The sequence below is a fragment of the Gossypium arboreum genome, chromosome 5 (genome assembly GCF_025698485.1).
Source record: "Gossypium arboreum isolate Shixiya-1 chromosome 5, ASM2569848v2, whole genome shotgun sequence".
Classification (NCBI taxonomy): domain Eukaryota; kingdom Viridiplantae; phylum Streptophyta; class Magnoliopsida; order Malvales; family Malvaceae; genus Gossypium; species Gossypium arboreum.
In genome coordinates this window covers 2295446-2303001 of record NC_069074.1, presented here as the reverse complement: position 1 = coordinate 2303001, position 7556 = coordinate 2295446, and the positions used below count along the sequence as shown (strand labels likewise).

The 7556-nt window shown below is 37.4% G+C and overlaps 1 pseudogene; it reads right to left on the bottom strand.

Moving 5' to 3' along the window:
• Window positions 1–5517: 5517 nt before the first annotated feature.
• Window positions 5518–7338, bottom strand: LOC108479112 (conserved oligomeric Golgi complex subunit 8-like; annotated as a pseudogene).
• Between the last annotated feature and the right edge of the window lie 218 nt (window positions 7339–7556).

Sequence of the window (7556 nt, the reverse complement as noted above, 5' to 3'; positions counted from 1 at the left end):
ACCAAATATATTTCACTCAAAAATTACAAGTGAAATTTACAAATAGAGAGAGAATAATGCCTTAAGTAGAGAATGGCAATTATGGGATGAAGAAAGTAAGAAATGGTTAGGCCTATTTATAGTTGAGGTTTAAGGATCAACTTGCAATGTCCCTATACAATTACGGACCAAAATTACAATTATCCCATGCCAACTTTTAACCCAACTTGCCAACCAATATTACTTTCTACTTTCGGTGCCCACCTATTTTGACTTTTCAAACAAATGGGTGGGTTCCAATAATCTCTACCTTGAAGATTTGATTAGGATAATCTTATCTTCACACAATTCTTTCTGCCTTTGACAACAATACTTGATAGTGCCTTCTTCAACTGTTAAACTTGCAGGATATTAATCAAGTTCAAACAATGTTCGAACTTGGTTGCTGTTACCACCTTGGTCACCATATCTGCGGGATTATCTGCGATCTTGATCTTCAAGACAAATTTTCCCTCTTCAATAATTTCCCGCACAAAATGGAATCAGACGTCGATATGCTTTGTAACGTGCATGATAGACTTGATTCTTTACTAAATGAATAGCACTTTGACTATCACAATACACGTTAATATGCTCCCGAACCAACCCCAAGGTTTTAGCCATACCTTGTAACCAAATAGCCTCCTTTACTGACCTCTGTTACAGCCATGTACTCGGCACGTGGTTGACAACGCATCGTAGACGTAGTGTAGACTTCCAACTTATTGGTCCTCCAGCAAGTGTAAACACATAACCGGTAGTTGATCTTCGCTTGTCCAAATCATCGGCATAGTCAGAATCAACGTACCCAATAACACATTTACCAAGTGTATTATCCTGCTTGAACAGTAATCCAACATCCATGGTCTTCGAATATACCGTAGAATCCATTTCGACTTGCCAATGTCCTTTTCGAGATTATGCATATACCTGCTCACTATACTAATTGCCTGTAAAATGTCGGGTCTTGTACACACCATTGCATACAGCAAGCTACCCACTGCATTAAAATACGGAACTTGCAACATGTATTCTCGTTCTGTATTCGTCGAAGGAGATAGTTGTGCGAAAGCTTGAAATGAGAAGCCAACGGGTACTTATGTGTTTTGTCGCTTCGTTCATGCCAAACCGCTGTAGTACCTTTTTCAAATCGCTTCTGAGACAAGCTAACTCTATCATGAGCTCTATCTCTCCATATTTCCATGCCGAGAATCTTTTTAGCTTCTCCTAGATCTTTCATATTAAACTCGAGATTGAGTTGAGTCTTCAATCTTTCAATCTCAACTTTGCTCTTAGATGCTATTAGCATATCATCAACATATAAGAGCAAGTATATGAAAGTTCCTCCTTGTAGCTTCTGAAAATACACGCAATGATCAAATTTACTTCTTGTGTACCTTTGCCCTTTCATAAACTGATCAAATCGCTTGTACCACTGCCTCGGAGATTGCTTCAATCCATAAAGCGACTTTGTCAGTTTGCAAACCCAATTTTCTTTTCCAGCAACCTTGAATCCATCTGGATGAGTCATATAGATTTCCTCTTCCAAATCACCGTGTAAAAATGCGGTCTTCACATCAAGCTGAACTAGTTCAAGATCATATTGCGCAACCAAGGCTAGCAAAATCCGAATAGATGAATGCTTCACAACTGGAGAAAACACTTCATTGTAGTCTATTCCTTCTTTCTGAGCATAACCCTTTGCTACCAATCTAGCCTTGTATCGAATTTCATTTTTACCAGGAAATCATTCCTTCTTTGCATATAGCCATTTGCATCTAATTGCCTTCTTTCCCTTGGGCAGTGTCACCAACTCCCAGGTCCTATTTTTATGAAGAGACTGCATTTCTTCATTCATTGCTTGCTTCTACTTTACACCATCAGGGTTACTTATTGCTTCTGTGTAAGTAGAAGGAACATCATCATCTGCAATTGGAAGTGCATAGGCCACTATATCATCAAAGCGAGCAGGCTTACGAATCTCTCTTCTTAGCCTCCTATATGCAATTGAATCTTGTTGCTGTAGAGGTTCTTGGGTAGGAACCTCTTCATCATTTGTCCCTTCAATATTAGCTGGATCATCGTTAACCTTTTCAAGCTCCACTGCCGCAAAGTACTCTGGTTTTGTCATCCTTTGTGAATCCTTGTACTTCAACATGGTTGATTCATCAAAAGTCACATCTCTACTGAAACCAATTTTCCTTGTATCAGGACACCAGAGACGGTATCCTTTTACTCCATCAGTTATACCCAAGAATAATGTTTTCTTTGCTCTTGGGTCTAACTTAGATTCTTTTATATGATAATATGCAGTAGAACCAAATACATGTAAAAAATCATAATCAGTAGCACATTTACCAGTCCATATCTCCATAGGAGTTTTTCCATTTATTGCAGCTGATGGCAAACGGTTAATTAGATGGCACGCATATGTAACTGCCTCAGCCCAAAATTCTTTGCCCAATCTAGCATTGGACAACATACATCGAACTTTCTCCAAGATAGTTCGATTCATGCGTTCGCCACCCCATTCTCATTGTGGTGTATCCCGAACGGTGAAGTGTCGCACAATACCCTCATCTTGGCATACTTGTAGAAATGGATCATTTTGTACTCAAGACCATTATCCGATCGAAGTCGTTTGACCTTTCGACCAATCTGAGTCTCCACCATCTTCTTCCATTTTAAATGCATCCAAAACTTCACTTTTCTTTTCATTAGATACACCCATACTTTTCTTGAATAATCATCAACAAAAGTAACAAAATAGTGCATACCTCCCAAAAAGCTACTTTGGTAGGTCCCACACATCATCGTGAACGTAGTCCGAATTCCTTTCAGATTGTGAATTCTTTGGACTAAATTTTACCTCTTCGCTTGCCCGAACACAATGTTCACGTAATTCCATTTTGCAAGAATTTACACCTTTCAACAAGCCTTGCTTCGCCAATGTCTCGCAAAGCTTTTTCACCAAGATGTCCCAATCGCATATGCCATAATCGGTAGCCTCGAATCTACATCTTTTGTAGAAAGCTGTTGATGTTGATCCAATAACTGTACTTCCATTTAAAAAGTACAAGTTATTTCTTTTTGTGCCTTTCATCACCGTCGGTTGCCCACTACTACTTTTAGTAATCCATCTCTCAAAGTGATTGTGAGCCCTTTAGATTCTAGGGCCCCTAATGAGATGAGATTTTCTTCGAGCTAGGTACGTAGCTAACATTTGTCAAGACTTGGATTGAGCCGTCGTGATTCTTCAATTGGACTGTACCCACTCCCATTGTCTTACAAGCACTATCATTGCCCATGAGAACAATTCCACCTTCTAGCCCTTTAAGACTAGAAAACCAGTCCTTATTAGGACACATATGGTAAGTACATCCTGAATCCAAAATCCACTCATCCGTTTGACATGCCATTACCATGCCAACCAAGCTAAAGTCTAACTCCTCATCATGCTCCACTACACATGCATTAGAAATAGCCTTACCCTTTTGTAGCTTAGGACAATTCTTTTTCCAATGCCCTTTTTCACGGCAAAAGGCACATTCATCTTTGGCGGGTCTCCCTTTGGACTTTCCCCTTCTACCAGATTTGCTGCTGTGTGAACGATCTCTTACTGTTAAGACTTCTGCGGTTGTATCTCTGTGATCTCTTTTATCTTTCTTTCGAGTCTCAGATCTATACAACGACATTCTGATCGCATCAAATGTGATCGTGTCCTTCCCATGAAGCAATGTGGTGGTAAGATGATCATATTCATCGGAAGGAATTCAACAACAATAATGCCTTGTCTTCATCTTCAAATTTCTCATCCAAATTTAGCAAGTCTCGCTAAAATTTTATTGAATGAGTTCACATGGTCATTCACGACATACCGGGTGCATACGTGAATCGATAAAGTTTCTTTTTCATATAAAGCCTATTTTCAAGACTTTTCGTTAGAAACTTTTCTTCCAGTGTATCCATAACTTCTTCACGATGTCTCCTCATGACAGTAGTACATTCTTTTTGGCCAAACATAGGCGGATTGTACCACACTGTCTATTGATCTTGGCCCACTCCTTGTCATCCATCTTGTCGGGTTTTTCTTCAAGGGCTATATTTAGCTCTTGCGACATAAGACATCCAGATCTCACATTGCCACATACCAAAATTATTGGTACCGTCAAATTTCTCTACTTCAAATTTTGCATTTGTCACAGTAGTCCTTGTCGATGACGATGTTTGCCGCCATTTTCTCCTCAATCCCAACTCATGATATCGTGAGCAGTCAGTATATGTGAATAGTACCATATCGTGAATAGTACCATATATGTGAATAGTACAGATATCGTAAATAGTGTCGATATCGTGAATAGTACCGTAAACGGTCAGTATTCCCCAAGTACGAATGGCTCGATACCAATTGTTGCGCGAAGCGTGTGAAAGAGAAAAATATTGTCTTGAAAAATCACACTAAGTTCAATTCCGGGAAGAGAGGTAGATCACGAAGATCACTTAAATACCAAGTCTTTCCTAGCGAATATCCTCTATCGTAATTTAATAGCACAATAAATCACTACAATCACATTCACAAAATATGCAAAATAAATAATAAAGAACACTGAATTTTAACGAGGTTCGCAAATTTTGCCTACGTCCCCGAGCACTACCAAATATATTTCACTCCAAAATTACAAGTCAAATTTACAAATAGAGAGAGAGAATAATGCCTTAAGTAGAGAATGACAATTATGGGATGAAGAAAGTAAGAAATGGTTAGGCCTATTTATAGTTAAGGTTCAAGGATAACTTGCAATGTCCCTATACAATTAGGGACCAAAATTACAATTATCCCATGCCAACTTTTAACCCAACTTACCAACCAATATTACTTTCTACTTTCGGTGCCCACCCATTTTGACTTTTCAAACAAATGGGTGGGTTCCAATAGATAAGTTTATCTATGGATAAGCTTAGATGATAAGAGTTCTCTGAAAATGGTAAGAAAGATCGGGAAAGAGAGAAGTCAGTGACTTCAACACTTCCCTCATCGACTTTTCTTTTTTACTATAATTTTTTTATGCTATTTCAATTGAATTGCAACAATTAAGCTCTAATTTAATTAATGAAAATTTTGATTTTCACTCATGAATGAAAAATATGGAGATACATTATTGATAATTTTATATTTTATACGAATATATATTTTTTTTAATTTCGTATATGAAAGATTGGATTCTTCTAATTAAATTGTTGATCGATTATCACAATAAGATGACATAAAAAACAATAATGAATGAGAAAAGTTTGATGAGAGAGTGTTGAAGTCACCGATTCTTTTCTTTTGCAATCTTTTTCATTGTTTTTAGAGAACTTTTGAACTTATAATCATATAATCTTATCCATAAATTCAAATAATATTACTGTATGTATATCTAGTCTAAACCGGCTTAGGAAGCTTATAAATGGGCTATGAATTTCTTCATTTATATGCGTGAGTTAAAAGAAAATAAAAGTGGAAGTAAATGCTTTCTTAAGTTTTGGTGTTATTTTCTATGTATCCATGTTAGTTTTATTTTCTTTTTAATTCAGTCCCTCCCTTTTATTATTTAAGTTATTTTATATTTGCTCCCTCAATTACTTCAACACATGATGAAGACCAAAAATAAATAAGGGAACGGAGTTGGAAATTGATGAAGTAGCTGTGCAAAAAGTTACCCGCAATCGCATTTCATACTCGCCAAACACTCCTATTCGGCGTAAATATCCAATAATTAGAAGGCATTCCGGTAACTGCAATACATGGACCATGTACTTCACTAAATTCCAAGTAAAATAAAATTTCACTCATAGCTTGCAAATAAATACCTGAATATTAGAGCGAAGCTTCTGGAGAAGCTGAGAGAGCAGAGATGGGGTTGTCTGCCTAACTTCTGCAGCCAGTGCTTGAATAACAGGTAATCTTCTTAAGAAGGGAAAAGCAAAGCTCAGTCAATTATCTTCCAAATTTGACAAGGAAATAATAGGAGTTAACTCACTTAGGGTGCAAGGTTGAGAGCCTGCAAACAAATGCTTCCAAGTCCAGAGCTTCATCATAATTGCCATTTCGTACACATCTGCAGAAAAATTGAATTTAATTATGCATCCTAGAATGTGCATTTGAAGCAATTAGTGTCTCAATAACATATACAATTTATTCAAGCACATAAGTGTCCATAAGCTGAGGAATCTCAAGTAACTCGAGCAAAGTACTATGATTTGCTAGCAGAGATTCATCTGCCTCTTTTCCAAGATATGTTCTGCAGATTCAACAAACTCTGTGCAACCGGATTTCAGGTTTGGGATCACAGTTATCTGCAAAGCCACGAGATATTGTGATTGATTCCTCCTCTTAAGTAAAGTAACTTTACCCGATGTACAAGTTCTGCCTTCTTTCACCATTATAAATATGGGGACAGGGAAAGAGAAGCAAACACATCAGGAAAACCAAAAAAAAAAAAAAAACACAGTGTATGCCCTCATGCATTATCCAAAGATACTTTCTAACACAAGATAATTGAAGCTATTTTTCAAGTTTTTTTGCTCTTTCTCATATTAATAAGCAAAGGTAACCAGTACAATTGAGATTCACTAGGTGGCCTGTACCACTATTATTCAGTTATATAATACCATAGATCAAATGAACTGAAAAGGAAAGGTCATTACCATCGATTCAAGATGCTTATTGATAGAAGATACTTCCTCTTTGATCGCAACCAACGCATCCGCAGCAGAGATGAAAGCGCGATAATTACCAACCGCCACTTCTAGCATTTGCCTCTGAATCCTCTCCGTGTCAACTCGAAGAAGCTCCGGTTCCTTTCTCATTCAGGAACAATAAACTTAATTCAGTATCAAACAACTTATACCAAGAAAAGAAGAAAACAAGAAAGACAATAGGAAAAAAGGAAGAGAGACCTTATGGAGGCGGTCGAGAGTGAAGGAGAGGAGCTCGGAGAGGTAAGGCTGTTGGGAAACGGAAGCGAGAGGGAGGAGACAGGCCATGGCGGAGGCCACTGACGCTGATAGGGAAACGGCGATGTCTCCATTCTGTGGCTCCATTACCATTGCCAAATTATGGTTTGCTGGATCTTGGAACAGATCCGGAATTTGGTTTAAAGGAGATTGAAAAAAAAAAAAAGTCGGTACAACTTTAGTTTGCTACAGCTTCTTTTCCAGTTAGAACATTTCTGGATCCGGATGACTTTTTGGTAGTGAGTCTTCGGCTTCCGAGGAGTTAGCGGTTAGCTTGATCATATCAGGCCATGTCAGCATTCTGGCGGGTACCCGATTTGGACCCCTTTTTTTTTTTAACTTAGAAAAGGCTGTGTTAATATATTATTATTATTATAATATTTTTTTTATTTTTACTGATTCCAACCTAAACTATTCTTACGAAGATTAACATTAGACTGTAATTTGGAGTTTATTTGGTTTTTATTTTTATTTTAACTTAGAAAATGCAGAATTAAAGTATAGATTGAGTTATTTAATTTTACAATTTAAGGGATTAA